Genomic DNA, 16354 nt, shown 5'->3' on the forward strand with positions numbered 1-16354 from the left:
CCAACCCCTCCACTACCCTTCCCAACCTCTGGTAACCATCCTTCTACTCTCTATCTCCATGAGTTCAATTGTTCTGATTTTTAGCTCCAACAAATAAGTGAGAACATGCGATGTTTGTCTTTCTGTGCCTGGCATATTTTATTTAACATGATGATCTCCAGTTCCATGTTGTTGCAGATTACAGGATCTCATTCTTTCTTATGGCTGAATAGTACTCCATTGTGTGTAAGTACCACATTTCTTTACCCATTCATGTGTTGATGGACACTGAGGTTGCTTGCAAATCTTGGCTGTTTGGACAGTGCTGGCTGCAACAGACATGGGAGTGCAGATATCTCTTTGATATACTGATTTCCTTTCTTTTGGGTATATACACAGCAGTGGGATTGCTGGATTGTATGGTAGCTCTGTTTTTAGTTTTTTGAGGAGCCTCCAAACCATTCTCCATAGTGGTTGTACTAATTTACATTCCCACCAACAGTGTCCAAGGTTCCCTTTTCCTCACAACCTTACCAGTATTTGTTATTGCCTGTTTTTTGAATGAAAGCCCATTTCACTGGGATGAGATGATACCTCATTATAGTTTTGATTTGTATTTCTCTGATGATAAATGATGTTGAGCACTTTTTCTTTTTTTTTTTTTTTTTTTTTTTTGAGACAGAGTCCCACTCTGTCACCGCAGGCTGGAGTGCAGTGGCATGATCTCAGCTCCCTGCAGCCTCAACCTCCTGGGCTCAATCAGTCCTCCCACTTCAGCCTCCCTATTAGCTGGTACCGTAGGCATGCACCACCACACCTGGCTAATTTTTGTATTTTTTGTGGAGATAGGGTTTCACCATGTCGCCCAGGCTGGTGTCAAACTCCTGAGCTCAAGCAATCTGCCCACCTCAGCCTTCCAAATTGCTGGGATTACAGGTGTGAGCCATGAGCACTTTTTCATATTCTTGTTCGCCATTCATAAGTCTTCTTTTGAGAAATATCTTTTCAAAGCTTTTGACCATTTTTATTTTATTTTCCTTTTTTTTGAAACAGGGACACTCTGTTGACTAGGCTAGAGTGCAGTGGCGCAATCACAGCTCACTGCAGCCTCAACCTCCTGGGCCCAGGTGATCCTCCTGCCTCAGCTTCCTGAGTGGCTGGGACTACGGGCATGTGCCACCATGCCCGACTAATTTTTTATATTTTGTAGAGACGGGGTCTCGCTATGTTACCCAGGCTGGCCTTGAACTCTTGGTCTTAAGCTATCCTTCTGACTCACCCTCCCAAAGCATTGGGATTACAGGCATGAGCCACCATGCCCAGCTGCCCATTTTTAAATCAGATTATTAAATTTTTTTCCTATAGAGTTTGAGTTCCTCATATATTCTGGTTATTAATCCCTTGTCAGATGAGTAGTTTGCAGATGTTTTTTTCCATTCTGTGGGTTGTCTCTTCACTTTCTTAACTGTTTCCTTTGCTGCACAGAAGCTTTTTAACTTGATATGATCCAATCCATCCATTTTTGCTTTGGTTGCTTGCGCTTGTGGAGTACTACTCAAGAAACTTTTGCCCAGACCAATGTCTTGGAGAGTTTCCCCAAGTAGTAGTAGTTTCATAATTTGAGGTCTTAGATTTAAGTGTTTAATTCGTTTTGATTTAATTTTTGCATATAGCAAGAGATAAGGGTACAGTTTCATTCTTCTGCATATGTATATCCAGTTTTCCGAGCACCATTTATTGAAGAAACTACCTTTTCCCCAGTGTGTGTTCTTGGCACCTTTGTCAAAAATGAGTTCACTATAGGTGTGTGGATTGGTTTCTGGGTTCTCTATTCTGTCCTACTGGTTTATGTGTCTGTTTTTATGTCAGTATCATGCTGTTTAGGTTACTAAAGCTCTGTAGTATAATTTGAAGTCAAGTAATATGATTGCTCGAGTTTTGTTCTTTTTGCTCAGGATGTCTTTGGCTATTCTGGGTCTTTTGTGGTTCCATATACATTTTAGGGTTTTTTTTTTTTTGGTCATTTCTGTGAAGAATCTCATTGGCATTTTAATAGGGATTGCATTGAATCTGTAGATTGCTTTGGGTAGTATGGACATTTTAACAATATTGATTCTTCCAATCCATGAACATGAAATATCTTTCCATTTATTTGGTGTCCTCTTCAGTTCCTTTAATCAGTGCTTTATAGTTTTCATTGTAGAGATCTTTCACTTCTTCGGTTGACTTAATGTTTAGATATTTAATTTTATTTGTGGCTATTATAAATGAGATTACAGGTTTGATTCCTTTTTCACATTGTTGACTGTTGGCATGTAGAAATGCCACTGAGTTGTGAATGTTGATTTTTGTATCCTGCTATTTTTTAATTTGTATTTATTAAGCAACTGAAACAGTGCTGTGATTTGATTCTTTTTCAGTATAGCACTCTCACTTGCTTTTTAAATACTAGTTATTGTAAATTTGAATAGCTTATTTCTACTCTTTCATTTTTTTATTTTCTCACATATTTAAGGTTGCTACTTTCTTCCATGTCAATGTCCTTGTATAGACATTTAATTAATTTTTTGTAAACTAATACAGGTATTTAGAGCAATATGTTTTCTCAAGTACTGCCTTGGCACCTTTCTATAATCTTGTAATATTATAGCAAAAGTCATTATTTAACAAAAATCAAGAAAATTTCTGTTTGGATTTCAGCCCTGTCTCAAACATTGCATATTTACACATCAGTATGAGTTGGAAACTATCTCTAGTTATAGGTCTTCCTTCAGCTCACCTTGGGAAAAAAAGCCTAAAATTCACACATATGTTCTCTTTTTTGTTTGTTTGTTTGTTTGTTTGTTTGTTTGTTTTGAGACAGGGTCTTGCCCTGTCACCTAGGCTGGAGTGCAGTGGCCCAATCTCAGCTCACTGCAACCTCTGCCTCCTGGGTTCAAGGGATTCTCATGTGTTATCCCCCCAAGTAGCTGGAATTACAGGCATGAGCCACCACGCCCAGGCTAACTTTTGTATTGTAAGTACAGATGGGTTTCACCATGTTGGCCAGGCTTGTCTCAAATTCCTGGCCTCATGTGATCCGCCTGCCTCAGCCTCCCAAAGTACTGCAGTTACAGGCGTGAGGCACTGCCCCCAGCCATGTTAGGTTCCTCGTCTTCCACATGAAATTATAAATTTTACTCTTTGCTTGATTGTCCATGCATGGAATCTGACCTACTAAATAATATAGAATTTCTGTATTCCAGGTTCTTGTTAGAGAAAATAAACTCTCAACTGTTAAATTCAGAAGTTTAGTTGCCAGAAAGATGACCTGAAGGATGTGCAGTCCATTTACCCACCTATTCCATTTTATGCTCAGCCCAATCCAGATCATTGAAGTTTTGTACCAAGACTGCATTGTATCCTGGGTAGAGTCGTCTTTTCTGACCTCCACTTTGACACCATACTTTGGCCTACAGCAACATATTTGTAAAATTTCTTGTAAGGAAAGTTTATTTTAAAGCCATAATTATATAATGTTGTTGAGGATATTGTCTATACAGTGTCTCCAGAAAAGATATTTTGCTCAGATTCAGTACCTAAAAACTGGTATTGGTTAAATCCTTCTTTCCTCTGGCTGCTATGTTCAGAGGCAAATATGTGGCTCACCTCTGTCAGCCATGATGATCTTATGATATCTATTTTTGGTACTGGTTCTACCTCTAGTTTCATCTCAGTTTCTTACCCACCATTCCCTCACACACACACACATACATTTCCATATTTATTTTTATTTTCTGTATATCTCTGTAATTGCTTCAAATTCTCTTGTGCAGTGAGAGTGGTATAAATAAAAAATAGAATCAAATATACTTTATATTTCTTTTGTCAGGTATATCAATTTGAAATTAATATGGAAAGGCCTTAGAGAGAGTGTATTAAGTGATTAAAAGATGGAAACTGGCCGGGCGCGGGGGCTCACACCTGTAATCCCAGCACCTTAGGAGGCTGAGGCAGGTGGATCACTTGAGGTCAGGAGTTCAAGACCAGCCTAGCCAACATGGTGAAACCCTGTCTCTACTAAAAATACAAAAGTCAGCTGGGCATGGTGGCACATGCCTGTAATACCAGCTACTTGGGAGGCTGAGGCAGGAGAATTGCTTGAACCCAGGAGGTGGAGTTTGCAGTGAGCCAAGATTGCACCACCGCACTCCAGCCTGGGCAACAGAGCGAGAGTCCTTCTCAAACAAACAAACAAACAAAAAGATGGAAATTTAGGATCAGAGAGATAAGGCTGTAAATCCCAGCTCTACTGTTTATTGGCTGTGTGACCTTAGTCAAATTGCAGCATCTTTAAGCTTCACTTCCCTGATCTGCAAAATGGAGATAATGATAGTGCTCTCATGGGTTGCTATGAGGATAAGAGCTGTCCATACCTTATAAGGTTGTTGTAAGGATTAAATTTAAAAATACATAAAATGCTTGGTATATTGCCTACCACTAAAAAATTGCTTATAAATGTTATTTATTATGGTATTAATGTAATTAGGGGATGGTAATCTAACTTCACAGAGTTCCTGAACACCTGAAAATGTTGGCAAAATTTGACTGGGGAGGGGTCTTGTATAATGATCAAATCTCAAAAGGAACAGTCACTGAAAAAAAGGAATAAGAATTACTGAAGAACAGGATTCCCCTTTTGAATATTTTAACTTTGCTTGACTCTACATGATTTATATCCTACTCTACTTTTTGGTAAGAGTTGACCTGTCTGATAGATTACATTTTATCTACTACTTAAGTAGTTTTTCTGAGAAATTTTTGGAACAAATATGAAATAGCCTTTTTGATGGGCATTTTTGTTCTGAAATCTCATCTTTTACTCCAATCTCAGTTTTGTTTTGTTTGCATTGACATGATAGACTGGATACTGTCTTTTAACTTTTTGTCTATTGCTAACATTTTAAGTGTGCCTCACTAACTTAGGCAAAGTTTTATGGAGTTTAATTATGAATGAGCACCCCTTTTTATAGGGTAACTCAAATAGTTTCCATTTATTACCATGATTGTCAGTATTTGTGTTTTTCTCTCTCATTAAGTTTTTTTGTTGCTGTTTGCTTTGCCTTCATTTGTAGAATTTCTAGGGCACATTTACTTTTTATCAGAATTATAACTTTTTATCAGTTATAAATCAATGAAGTAAATATGCTTTTTATCAGAATTATAACTTTTAACATTAAAACGCATGCTAATAGAATTATTTTTATTCTAACATTATTTTCCATTTCAGAAAAAATAAGAACAGTTATAAGAATATAGAAGACATATTACTTTCAAAGGACAAAATAACTCGTCAGCATAAAAAGGCTCAAACCAGCTAGATGCTTAGTCCCCGAGATAGCAAGTTGGGATTCTTTGTCTGAAAGACCAATCAAAGAATGGGTAGGAATAAAAGTAAGCTTTTAGGCTTATATATCTGGCCAGGGACATGTACAATTTTATATCTGGATAAGGGTGTAAAAGGAATCATTGGTACTCAAGATCAGCTTGTCTGCCAGCCCAATCAGCCATTTGCAAATAATACATTTTCTCACTCCCTCCTGTATTTCTAACAGTTTTAATTACTGTATAAACCTTTCTGTTCTGTGTTCACTCAATCCTTGATCCTTACTATTTAACATATTGGGATGGGAGACAGCATCAGCCTTTTTCAGAGACACAGTAACATTCAATCAAATATTTCTTATCTTTCATACAAGGCAACTAATTCTATACAGCTAACACAATGGTTTATGGTAACTTAGGCCATAATTAAAGAAACAGGCTAAAATATTATTAATATCTCTCTTCCAGCACCTTGAAATACCACTTAACTAGAATTTGGAGAGAGTGATGGTAGAAAAATACAGACTGCATTATCCCCTGTAATATAGATATGATTGCCATCTTCCTAATATTTTAATATTTAATATCCTAATATTATAATTTCTCCCTTGAGTTACTGGGATTTACTTTATCCCTCTTAAGCTATAGAGCTTCTTTAGTTTGCTGCCCTAGCTACTGCAGTTGTTGTACTGCAAGTCTTATTTCCTATTCTGTTGCTGAGCTGACCCACCACACCTTGTCCCATTTGAAAGATCCTTGCTTACACTTAGGTTTATATCTCTTATCTTCTCCTAAGCCTAAGTAGTTTTTTCCCTGCTTCTAGACCCTTTTACTCTATGAGCTAGCATTTTCAGAATTTTTTAATTTTTCCATGGCCAGATAGCCCACCCAGTAAAAGCCATCCACTCCATAATGTCAGGGTCATAGGAGCCAGAGATTGAGTTTCATTGTGACTTAGCAGCATGAAACTGTGTGTGAAACTGTGTAGGCGTTATAATTATCAAGACATGTTTTTAAATTTATTAATTAATTCTACTTTGTTTTCTTGTTTTTAATGCTGAGGTTGGCATTTTAATTTCAAAATGGAAATAGTATTTGTAAGATTCTTTGAAAAAAAATACATGCACGATTCTATGTCTGGTAATGGCTAAGATTGCTCCTAATGGACCAACTTTCCACAGATAGCAATCAAATTCTGGACAAAGTGTAAAAAAGCACTGAAGGCAATGGAGAACAACCACTTAGAAGAAGAAAATGACACTGAGTGAGTTTCCTGTTTTTTACAGCTTCTAGCCTGAGAGAAGGTCCCATCCATGGGGCAGCCAAAACTGGAAGAGAAATCCACTGTTTTACTGGCTTGAAAAATCAGAAGATAAAATTGTAGTCACTACTGCAGATGTAAAGTGAGTAGGAAATCTCAGGAAGAAGATACCAGATAGAAGAAGCCCCATACTCTTATTATAAAGTCTGTCAAAATTTTATCTGATACCTGAACTACACATGTGAAAGACAGGCTCCAAACAGCACAGTTAAGGATAAAGAAATTTAACTGAGATTTCAGCTGACCAACGTATGGGAGACAGAGTTTGGGATTTCAGTTCAGCCAAGTTAATTGTTTGCTAAAATAATTAAAAATCAACATCTTTCAGAAGAACATAGCAGAATCCAGACTCTAAAATATGTCACTCACAATGTCCAGGTCAAAGTTACAAATATATGAAGAAACAGGAAATACATACTCAAGAGCAAAAACCAAAACTCAAAAGGCAATGAAGACAACCCCACCACCACCAAGATAACCTAAATTTTGGATTTATCAGACAAAGCATTTATAATATGCTCAAGGGCTTGAAGGAAAATACACTTGGATAAATAAATAGGAAATCTCAAGAGAAATAAAAACTATTAAAAAAAGAACCAAATGGAAATTCTAGAATTTAAAAATATACTATTTAAAATAAATGTCACTAGTTGTGCTTAACAGCAGCATATTGGAGATGAAGGAAGAGTCAGTTCACTTAAAGATAAATCAATAAAAAGTATCCAATCTAAAGAACAGAGGAAAGTGGGGAAAGACTGTAATAAAACAGATAGAAGCTCAGGAGTCTAATTATGTGTAATTATCATCCCCAAAGGGAAAGAGGAAGAAGATGAAGTTGGAAAAAATATTTGAAAAAATAATGACCTAAACTTTCCAATTTTGATGAAAGACATAAATTATAAATTTATGTCTTTCAAGCTTAGCAAACCCAATCAGGATAAATATGAAGAAAATTTTGTCTAGGGTCATTACAGTTAAAGTGCTCCAAACTAAAAAGAATACAAAAATCTTGAAAACAGAGAAAAATAAATTATAGAATTACATAAAGGGACATCAATGTAAATGATGACTCACTTCTCATCAGAAATAATGAAGGCCAGAAGACACGGAAACGGTATTTTTTAAATGCCAAAAGAAAAAAGCTGTCAACTCTGAAATACAAATCCAGTGAAGATATTATTAAAGAACAGTGGAGAAATAAAAACATTTCCAGAAAAAAGAAGACTAAGGGGATTACTTACCAGCATACCTAACACTAAGAAATGCCAAGAAAATTCTACAGACTGAAAAGAAATAAAACCAGCTTGAATTTCAGCTCTTCAAGAAGGAATGAAGAACATGAGAAATAGTAAATATGTGGGTAAATATGATTTTTAACTTCTTTAAAATATGATTATGCAAAACAAAAATCACGTAATATTGTGAGGTTTACATATGTATATGTAATATATAATTCTCTGTGTATTATATATAACAACCATAGCATAAAGGAGAGGGTGTAAATGGATCTATACAGTTGCAAAGTTCTAACATTTATATCAAATGATAGGATATTAACTACTATCTAGACTGTGAGAAGTTAAGGATATATTTTATAATCCCTAGAGCAATGGTTCTCAAATTTTTTGGCCTCAAGACCCCATCACACTCCTAAAAATTATTGATGATGCCAGAGAGCTTTTGTTTGTGTATATTATATCTATTAATACAAATCATACTATAAATAAAAAATTAAGAGATTATAAAAATATCCATTTATTAATTTATTTAAAATAAATCCATTACATTCTAACAAATAACATGTTTTATAAAAAAATTTTTTATAAAACAAAATAATACTGAGAAGATTGGCATTGTTTTACATTTTGCAAATCTCTTTAATATCTGACTTAATAGAAGACAGCTAGATTTTTATGTCTGCTTCTGCATTCAATCTATTGTGGTATGTTGTTTAGGTTGAAGCATATGAAGAAAATCCATCCTCACACATATATATAGTTGGAAATGGAGGAGAATTTTAATAGACTTTTCAGATAATTGTGGATATCTTCTTTAATACTACACCAAAACTCAGAAGTGGAGGTTTCTTAAAGGTTAGTTGCCATGTGGAATATAAAACCATATTGGTGAACTTTTTGTCCTCTCCATTGGTCAATCTTGCATTTGAATCATTTTGTAACATCGCGCATTAATCATTTGGAAAAGAATGGTCCTAGATCTTCAAAATGTTGATACATTTCATTAGACAATATTCAAAAGCATGTGTTAATTATCAGACCATCTCATTAGAAAAGTCTTTTAGTTTTAAGAAGCTGTTAGAGTACAAGTATGTACAAGTTTCTAAAAATTACAATTTTCACTTAAAAGCTTACATTTTATCATTGGAAATAAATGCTGCCAGATGTTTTCATTGAAGTGATACACTCATTTTATTTATTTTTGAAAAAAAAATATGCCCAGTAGCCAAGTCCAAATAACCATTGTCTGTCTGCCAGAGTTGTCTGTCAGGTAAAAAATGGTGTTCTATGAAAAAAAGTGGTTAGATCCACTAACAAGTCAATCACGTAAGTGCTTTTCCTCAGTACAGCTGCTGTACTTGAGTGTGCAGCAGAATTACTTTAAGGGCACATCTCATCACATAGAATGTTAAATACACATGTACTCTAGGGTTTATATTTAATACAAATTATATTTTCAGTGTTTCACCAAAGATATTCTTCAATGAAACTGACTTTCTTTTTTTAAGTACAAGTGCATGGTAGTGAAGAATATAGTCACTGCTGGTACAGTTCATTGCCACCGTCTTGATTTGTGCTAAGGCCCAATAATTTTACACACAATTGGTCTAGCACAGATAGTGAATTTATCAACACAGTTGGCCCAGGATAAACAATCAGAAAAGTTATTCAACACTTCGATTATTTTGGTACCACTTGTGTTTCCTATCAGGCGTTGACATAAAAGAATATTTTCTTGGATGATTAGTTGGTGCTGACACCATATAAATGCAACAAAATAAGCCCTGCCACATCTGTACATTCATTCATTTGTAAGACAAAAATGTGTTTGTAGACAAAACATTAAATTAATCTTTACATTTTCAGTTAAATCCTTAAATCAGTGAATTTCTGTATAATTGGAAATGGCAATGCCATGGTTCTTTTATAAACTTTCCATCCAGCAGGCATTCAGCAATGTCAATTATATAAGGCTATACTAGTTTCTAAGCTATTGTGTACTTTATTGGCCAATGCGATATAATAACTTTGCCTTTAAAATGCTTCAGTGAGTGGCCATTTCCTTTCTAGTCTGGAAAGTTATAAAAACAATATTTGGTGTTTAAAGTATTCATGATACCTACATCTAAAATTTCAATTCCTTTTGCTTTAAACTCTGAATGATTGGTCTCAAAGTGATGCTGCAGCTTAACTTGGACCATGAAACTATTCAAAAATGTTCTGTTACAGAAGACACAATAAGGTAAATTATTAACATTTATAAAGCTTACTGAAAGAGGCTTCATAATATTTTTTCATAATATTTTCATAATATTTTTTCCTTATTTATAGTTTCACTCAGTTCATTTGACGTAGATTCCTCTCTTCATTGAGTCAGAGAACTGTCTATCACTTTCATCTTTCTCAGCATCTTAGAGGTAAACAGGGACGTTGGATGTTGGGAAAATTATAGTGCTAAAATATATAACACAAAATTTACCATTTTAACCATTATTAAGCATAGTCAGTGTCAAGTATAGTTCATTATCATTAAGTACATTCATATTGTTGTGCAGCTGTGACTACTGTTCATTTTCAGAATGTTTTTCTCATCCCATACTGAAATTCTGTATCCACTAAGCAACAATTCCCCCATTTCTAAGCTAATGATCCATTCTTAAATATGAAAATATATATAATTTTTTATTTTAAAGTAAAATATTCTAAAATCAGTTTTATTTCTAATTAAATTTTTTTAAGTTTTTGAAGAAAATTCTTAAATATTGTAAAATAAATCTTCATGGTATACATATTCTTGTGTTTCCATGTAGGTGTGAGCACAATTCTAAATAACCCATGGGTAAAAAAAAAAAAAAAGAAAGAACAAGGGAAATTAGAAAAGATTTCAAACTGAAGGATAATGAAATAAAATATATCAAAATTTGTGGAATGCAGTAAAAATTGTACTTGAAGGGAAAAGCACAGATTTAAATAATATATTAGAACATAAGGATATAAAATGAGTGACTCAAGTTTCTCCCTTAGAAATGGTAGTGGGAGTGTGTGGAGTAGGAAAAAGTAAGCCCAAAGTAAGTAATAGAACTGAAATAGTCCAGGCATGGTGGCTTTGGGAGGCTGAGGCAGACAGACAGTTTGAACTCAGGATTTTGAGAGCAGCCTGAGCAATATGATGAAACCTCATCTCTACAAAAAATACAAAAATTAGCCGGGTGTGGTGGTATGCACCTGTAGTCCCAGCTGCTCAGGAGGCTGAAGTGGGAGGATAGCCGGAGCCTGGGAGGCAGAGGTTGCAGTGAGCCGAGATCATGCCACTGCACTCCATCCAACGCAACAGAGCCATATGCTGTCTCAAAAAAAAAAAAAAAAAAAACTGAAATAATAAAGATAAAAATAGAAATCAATGAAATAGGAAACAAAAAATGGAGAAATTAAAGCCAAAAGTTGATTCTTGAATACATCAGTCAATTTGATCTACAGGAAAAGAAAACAGTGAAAATACAAATTGCCAATGTTATGAATGAAAGAGGGACTATCACTAAACATCTTACAGACATTAAAAGACAAGAGGATATATGAACAACACTTTGCTGGTAAATTTGAGAACTGAGATGAAATGGACAAATTCTTTTAAATATACAACTATAAATTGATAGAAGATGAAATTGTATTTTATCTTAGATTTTGTAATCTAAGTAGACCCATATTTATTAAAGAAATTAAAGTTATTATCAGAAATTTCTCAAAACTGCAGCTCCAGATGATTTCACTGGTTAATTCATCAAATATTTAAAGAAGAAACAACACCAATAGTATACAAACTCTTAGAAAATAGAGGAGGGGGCTGGACACGGTGGCTCACACCTGTAATCCCAGGGCTTTGGGAAGCCGAGGCGGGTGGATCACAAGGTCAGGAGTTCAAGACCAGCCTGACCAATATGGTAAAACCCCATCTCTACTAAAAATGCAAAAATGAGCCGGGCGTGGTGGCGTGCACCTGTACTCGCTTCTACTCGGGAGACTGAGGCAGGAGAATCGCTTGAACCCAGGAAGTGGAGGTTGCAGTGAGCCAAGATTGCACTACTGCACTCCAGCCTGGGCGACAGAGTGAGACTCCATCCCAAAAAAAAAAAAAGAAAAAGAAAAGAAAATAGAGGAGGGAAGAACACATCTTTTTTTTTTTTTTTTTTTTGAGACGGAGTCTTGCTGTGTCACCCAGGCTGGAGTGCAGTGGCGTGATCTTGGCTCACTGCAATCTCCGCCTCCCAGGTTCACATCATTCTCCTGCCTCAGCTTCCCGAGCAGCTGGGACTACAGGCACCCGCCACCATGCCCGGCTAATTTTTTGTATGTTTAGTAGAGACGGGTTTTCACCGTGTTAGCCAGGATGGTCTCGATCTCCTGATCTTGTGATCCACCTACCTCGGCCTCCCAAAGTGCTGGAATTACAGGCGTGAGCCACTGCGCCCGGCCAGAAGAACACTTGTTAGACCAGGTTTTATGAGACCAGCATTACCTGATGCCAAAGCTTGACAAAGATAGAGTGGCAGCCCTCTGTATTCACAGGTCCTACATCCATGGATTCAACTAACCTTGAATTGAAAATATTAAATAAATACAAAGTAACAATACAACAATAAAAATAATACAACTTAAAAAACAATACAGAATAACAACTATTTACATATCATTTTTCACAGTATTCAGTATTATAAATAATCGAGATGATTTAATGTATACAGTAGGATGTGCACATTATATGTAAAACTATACCATTTTATGTAAGGGACTTGAATATCTGTGGAGTTTGGTATCCACAGGAGGTCTTGGGACCAATCCATGGATACTGACAGATGGCTGTACATTAACACTTACAGACTAGTGTCCCTAATACTTAGAGATAAAATCTAATCAACATATAAAAAGCATAATTTATTGTGTCCAAGAGATGTTTATCCTAGGAATGCAGCGAGAATCAGTGTCATTCACTACATTAAAACAAAAGAGAAAAACCACATAATCATTTCAATAAACAATGAAAAGGCATTTGACTAAATTTGGTACCCTTCATGATTAAAAAAAAAAAAACCTCTCAGCTAATAGTAGAAGAAAAGGAAAGTACTTGAATATCATAAAAGGCATCTACTAAAAAACCTAAAATTAATGTCATACTTAAATATTGAATGTTCTCCCCCTAAGATTGGAAACAAAGCAAGGATGTCAGCTCTCACCATTTTTATTCAATATTCCAATAAGACAAGAAAAAGATACAAAAGGTAAACAATGGGAATTAAGAAGTAAAACTGTCTCTAATTGCAGATAACAATTGTTTAAGGAGAACATCTTAAGGCATCTACTAAACAACTAGAATAAATGACTTTAGCAAGTTCTCAGAATAGGTCAAAATACAAACACATTGTATTTTTATATATAACAGGAATAATCAACTGGAAAATAAAATTTAAATGAACAACACCATTTACAATAGTAGCTCAAAAAAAAGATATTTAGGAATAAATTTTCCAAAAAGCAAGCAATATCTGTATACTGAAAACTACAAAATACTGCTAAGAAAAACCAAAGAAGACCTAAAATTAGTGAAGAGATATACCATGTTTGTGGATTAGAAGATGCAGTATCATTAAGATGGCAATTCTCCCCTAATGAATCTGTAAATTCAATGCAAACCAAATCATAATTTTACCATGCTTTTTTTTAAAAAAGGAAATTGGGCTGGAGGTGATGGCTTACACCTGTAATCCCAGCACTTTGGGAGGCCTTGGTGGGAGGATCACTTTGGCTTAGGAGTTCAAGACCAGCCTTGGCAATGTAGTGAGATGCTATTTCTACAAAAAATTTTAAAATTAGCCAGACATGGTGATGTGCACCTGTAGTCCTAGCTAACTGGGGAGCTGAGGTAGGAGGATCCCTTGAGCCCAGGAAGTCAAGGCTGCAGTGAGCTGTGATCACACCAAAGCACTTCAGTCTGGGTGACAGAGTGAAATCCTGTCTCAAAGATAAGTAAAAATTTTAAAAATTGAAATTGACAGGTTGGCAAACTCACCAAGTGGTATACAGCTTTTCACATGTCAATCATACCTCAATAAAGTGGTTTAAAAAGAAGACAAGTTGATTCCAAAATTTGCACGACAATGCAGATGATCTAAATATTTAAAGTGTGCTGGCTGGGCAGTGCGGTGGCTCACGTCTGTAATCCCAGCACTTTGGGAGGCCGAGGTGGGTGGATCACAAGGTCAGGAGACGAGACCATCCTGGCCAACGTGGTGAAACCCCATCTCTACTAAAAATACAAAAATTAGCTGGTCGTGGTGGCACGTGCCTGTAATCCCAGCTACTCAGGATCCTGAGGCAGGAGAATCGCTTGAACCTGGGAGGTGGAGGTTGCAATGAGCCAAGATCACACCACTGCACTCCAGCCTGGCGACAGAGCAAGACTCCGTCTCAAAAAATATATGTATATTAAAAATAAAAAATAAAGTAGTGCTTTCCTATGGAATTTTCTGTGTTAATGAAAATATTCTGTAGCTGTACCGTTCAGTATGATAGCTAGCCAAATGTGACTTAAAAAGTGGCTAGAGCAACAAGAACTGTTTAGGAACTTTTAGTTTAATTTAAATGTAAATACTCTCATGTGGCTAGTGGCTATTGTGTTGAACAGTGCAGAAAGTAACCCTGAAAATGAAAGGGATTCATACTACATTATGTTGAAACTTAGTATAAAGCTACAATAATTAAGACAGCGTGCTACTGACATGAGAAAGACAGATTAGTAGAACAGAATGAGAGCTTAGAAATCAATCTACACTTAATGTGGTTTATTGATTTTTGACAAAGATGGTAAAGCAATCCAATACCACAAGGAATTTTTTAAACTAGTGGTGCTGAAGCAACTCGATATCCATATGGAATAAAATGAACCTCCAACTCCATTTCATACCATACACAAAAATTAATTCAAAATGGAACATAGACCTAAATGTAAATGAAACAAGTGAAAAGCTTCCAAAAGAAAACAGGGTAGTTGCAGCAGATTTCTTAGAGGGGCAATAAAAAGTAACCATGAAAAAAATAAGTTGATAAATTAGAAATAATTAAAATTTAAAATTTCTCATCAGGCTGGGCATGGTGGCTCACGCCTGTAATCCCAGCACTTTGGGAGGCCAAGGTGGTCAGATCGCTTGAGGTCAGGAGTTCAAGACCAGCCTGGCCAACATGGTAAAACTCCGTCTCTACTAAAAATACAAAAATTTGCCAGGTGTGGTGGCAGGCACCTGTAATCCCAGCTACTCAGGAGGCTGAGGCAGGAGAATCACTTGAACCCGGTAGACAGAGGCTGCAGTGGGCCAAGATTGCACCACTGCACTCCAGCCTGGATGACAGAGGGAGACTGTCTCAAAAATAAAAAAGAAGTTAAAATTCTTATCAAAGGCAAGACTGAGAAAATGCAAAGACAGGCCACAGACTTAAAGAAAATGTTTGCAATACGTATATCTGACAAGAGTTGATTGTCAGCATATATAAAGATCTCCTACAACTCATTGATTTAATAAGACAACCCAATTTAGAAGTGGTCAAAAGATTTGAATAGATTCTTCACAAAGAAGATATACAAATGGCCAATAACACAATATTATTAGTCATCTGGGAAATGCAAATTAAAACCAAAATGAGACATCACATCTTCCAGCATGGCTAAAAAGATTGACAGTCCCAAATGAGGCCTAGAATTGGACAGTTTGGTGGAAAAACTGAAACTCTCACACTTTGTTGGAAGTATAAAATTGTATATCCATTTTGGGAAAAGATTTGTGAATTTCTTACACAGCTGAACTTAACGACCACCATATGACCCAGCAATTCCGCTCTTAGGTAGTTACCCAAAAGAGGTGAAAACATATCCACAAAACTATTTGTACAAGAATATTCAAAGACTCTATCTAACTGTCATATAAACAAACTCATATAATCAGCAAGTGGAATTAGTGTGATTTACTTTCTCAATTTTCCTGGGTCTCAGTTTTCTAGGATGTGGGACTTCAGGTGCTAAAACCAGAAAACCCCTAAGCAAATCAGGAAGAGTTGGTCACTGTAATTATCCTCTCAGCAATAAAAACAACTAACTCATGATAGATACATCCAAAAACAAGGATGAATCTCAAAAACATTCTGCAGAGTGAATGAAACATACAAGAGTTCATATTCTATGGTGCCACTTACATGAACTTCTAGAGCAGGTAGAACTAAGTTGTAAAAACCAAAGCAGGGGAGCATTTGTGTTTTGGGTTTGGTTGATGGAAGGGGTGTGAGGGAACTTCCTGGAATGATGATGTTCTGTATTTTGGTGGAGATTTGGGTTACATGTGTGTATACATTTGTCAAAACTCAATGACTAGTAGGTTAAGGTGTCTGCATATCTGCGTTCTAAAAGTATCTG

General features: G+C 35.8%; 1 protein-coding gene across 1 annotated transcript in view; it reads left to right on the forward strand.

Moving 5' to 3' along the window:
- GPR137C (G protein-coupled receptor 137C) overlaps nt 1-16354 on the forward strand; it is an 83876-nt gene that overhangs the window by 59641 nt on the left and 7881 nt on the right. The gene's annotated exons all lie outside the window — the stretch shown is intronic.

The sequence above is a fragment of the Pan paniscus genome, chromosome 15, assembly GCF_029289425.2.
Source record: "Pan paniscus chromosome 15, NHGRI_mPanPan1-v2.0_pri, whole genome shotgun sequence".
Lineage (NCBI taxonomy): Eukaryota > Metazoa > Chordata > Mammalia > Primates > Hominidae > Pan > Pan paniscus.